Source organism: Chinchilla lanigera, unplaced genomic scaffold (genome assembly GCF_000276665.1).
Source record: "Chinchilla lanigera isolate Chin_1 unplaced genomic scaffold, ChiLan1.0 scaffold00121, whole genome shotgun sequence".
Classification (NCBI taxonomy): Eukaryota; Metazoa; Chordata; class Mammalia; order Rodentia; family Chinchillidae; genus Chinchilla; species Chinchilla lanigera.
Window position 1 is genome coordinate 232,165 of NW_004955522.1, and position 3,528 is coordinate 235,692.

The window sequence follows — 3,528 nt, forward strand, 5'->3', positions numbered from 1 at the left end:
TTTTTTATTATTCCACTCCAGTCACAAGTATGATTTTCTTGTCAGATATTGTGCAATGTGGAATCTAGAAGATCTGAGATTGCAGATTTAGTGCCGTTCAATCTATAACCCCAGGGTTTTGCATAAAAGAACCATTGTGGCACAGTTCTGGAAGCCAGCAAGCTTGATTCTTCAGCCACGAAGTGGTCCTTGCTATTCCTAGAAGACGCCATAGATTTTCAAGCTTTCTGAGTGGCGTTGTGACATTTAGAAGGCCCCTGTCTCCCGAGTGACTCTTCATTTCCACCTGAAAAGAGTTCTCTGTGTCATGGATTTGAGCCCAAATGCCATGTTCAGCTTAAAATTTCTGGCCCTTCCCTTCCCATCTCTTGTTCTCATGCTGCACATCTTTTACTTTAAAAGTTGCTGGCCTGTGGCTTTGTGAGGTCAGGGGTGTTGGTTCACTCCTGTTTCTCCAATGCCTGGAGCAGCCCGGGGCCACGAGCAGGTGCCCGCTATGCATCATGGGTGAAATAAGTATCACACTTTCCACAACCCACGTGGAACTTTTGACTGGCATTCACCACAGACAGAAGGAAAAGTCTGTTATGTTTGCCTGGTTTTTATTCTTACCCAGTGGGAATTTAATAAAAATATTATTAATATGATGAGTCAGTTTGTATCAAAATAGTTTTAATGCCTAGTCTTTTATGATTCTCTTACCAGTTATACTGTCTGATAGCAAAGCGGCCTAGGTTATATGTATTGGAACAGTATTAAAAGATCACGGATCATTTGCAAGATGGATTTATTTTAGATATATGCATCTAGCAAATGTAAGACATGACTATTTCTTGCCATTACCTTTTCTAGCTATATGATAATCATCAGTGCCAGCACTGTAAATTCTAGAAGTCATAATTTGCATGGTTTTCCCTTGGCCAGCCTTCAGTACCTTTCATGTTTTGAGCTGGACTTTTCTGCCTTGATGCAGAAGGAAAAGTACTATAATGTTGCACTGGCACATTTTTGCCAGAATACTATGCCTGAGACAGCTAAAACCTAAGCAGATGACAAAAAATCAAGCATTTGCCCTGCCCTGGTGTCCTGGCTCTGGCCTTTCCCCTCTACCTGTAACCCTAACAATGCGGAGAACTTAACCCTAGCACATACGATCACAGCACACACACGGGGCTATGAATTGCCCACACTTCACTTTGGTCCCCCATCATTAAGTCATTTAGTCCACAAGTAATCACTCTCCATTAAATGTAAAGATTGATTGTGACTTTCTGCAGGCCAATCCAGAGTGAGACATGGTTTTGTTTCACTTGGCTAACATTTCAAATTCAAATGCTTGATCAGATGGCACATTTTAAAATCAGCAAATACAAAAAGGCAAATCTCTGGTGTCCCTTGAAGACTCGGATCTGAGCACACCGGGACTTCATTTCTGTGTGGCAACCTGAGCACAAATGGAGAAAGGTCTGTTCTGTCCAGGTGGAGAATGTGCTCGGTTTGCCTCCATGCTAAACTCTTCCTGCTTCTGACACAGGGGCCCAGTGAGGCTACACAACTGTATGACGTATGATTTCGACATCCTTATCTATTCTGCCCAAAGGGCCTTGATGGATGGTGAAAGTAGATGGTTGTGAACACATAAGGATTTTTGTCTTTAGCACAGTAGTTTTCAAACTATAGTCTGTGAGGTCCCTGTGATCCAGTTGTGCCATTCTTAGACCAAAGTTATTTCCATAATCAAGGTGCTAGTTGACTTTCATCATGGTGATATTTGCCCTCATAATGCAAAAATACCAGTGGTAAACTGCCAGAGCTTCAGCAGGAGTCAGGACAACAGCAACCAATAATAACAGTCTTATTTTTCAATACTATGTACTCCCATAATAAAATAAAAGAAATCTAGACTCAATTAAGAATGCCATTGATAAAGGAATGCATTTTATTTAATAAAGCCAAGTTTTATCAAATCTTGATCGATCCTTGAGGCATGTCATAGTTTGGGAATTTTGCAAGAGGTATAATTCAGTATAGGACATGTAACTTCGTTGAAGATAATAATATGTAATATAACAACCACTGTTAATTCCTATCATTTGCTTTAAAACTCTGTATCATTTCTAATGTTCTTGTTTTGTTTTTTTGTAGTTTGCTCTTGTTCTTTTTTTGTACTATTTTCTTTAAAATAAAAATTTTTAAAAAAACTCATTTACAATAGTCACCCAAAGAATCATATACAAAAAGAGTGTGCAGAAAATCTGTCCACACACTAAAGACCAAAGAATCCAGCTGATGGCCTGGATCCCCCAATAATGTCCTGCATGAGTTAAGCTGAAGACCTAGAGCCTGTGGGCCCCCACATGAGTTCAACAGGAGGTCTGGAGCCTATGACAATGTCTCATGCAAGCCTGTTTCAGAGATCTGTGCTGGGAAGACCCAAAGGTCTGTGGTGGAAGCTAGAAAGACTGTGTCAGAGGGATGAAGGATCTGTGCTAGCAGGCTGAGGGATCTGAACTCGAGCCAGGAAGCAACATTCAAAGTAAGAATCAGAGCTCCCCTGAAAAGCACCAGAGCCATCCTCAGCAACAGTAAAGTCTGGAGCTCCTCAAGTGATCAGGAAAGCCAAGTTCCCATCAGGAAAGCCAACATGACAAGCTTCTCCAGGAGACTGAACAGTGCACTATCTTCCCCTGTGGAGCCAGAAAGTGATGCTCAAAGTGAGGACTACAACTTTCCCAAAGTGAAACAAAGCCATTGTTAGTGACAAGAAGGTCTAGAGCTTCGCAGATGGTAACAGCTGAGTTCATCAGGAAAGCCAGCATGACAAGCTCCTCCAAGAGAACCAACAGTTCCTTGCAGCTTCTAACAGCACTCAACAGCTTCTACCAGCTCTCAACAGCCTCTCTTCTTCTTCTCCAGTTCTGCTTTCTATGCTGCTGGCAAAAATCCCCAGGTGGGCCTCCCACATCCAGTACCATGCTAGTTCAGTTCAATTGGGTGTTACAAATTGACCACCAGTTGTTAATTTAACACAAGGCACAACTCTGTTTGCCTCCAAGAAAAGCACTTGTGTCACTGTTTGAATTTTAGTGGAAATACCTTTGTTTCTGCATAAAAGAACAACTAATAGACAAATTAAACACCACATACTTAGCAAATATTTTCTTAAAGGTAATGTTTAGCATAAAACTAAGAAAGGCACCAAACAGTTTCTCTTACCAATGATAAACTTGAAATCTTTGCCTAAAGAAAAAATAGAATTTGGGAAACATATCTGCCACCATGAGCTTGATAGATTTCCAAAACCTAAAGATTTTCTGATGAAAATGTTCAATAATATGTTGAGATTTTCTCATAATATGAACAAATCACGATTTTCTTTTTTTGGTATTGTAGGAAACAGGCCAAAATTTGGAAGAGTGAGCCAATACCTCCCAAGAGTCTAACATATGGAGTTACAAAATCATGCTGAATAGAAGATATACTGCAAGAACAGTGTCTTAAGATACAAAAAGTTCATTTATGTTTCTA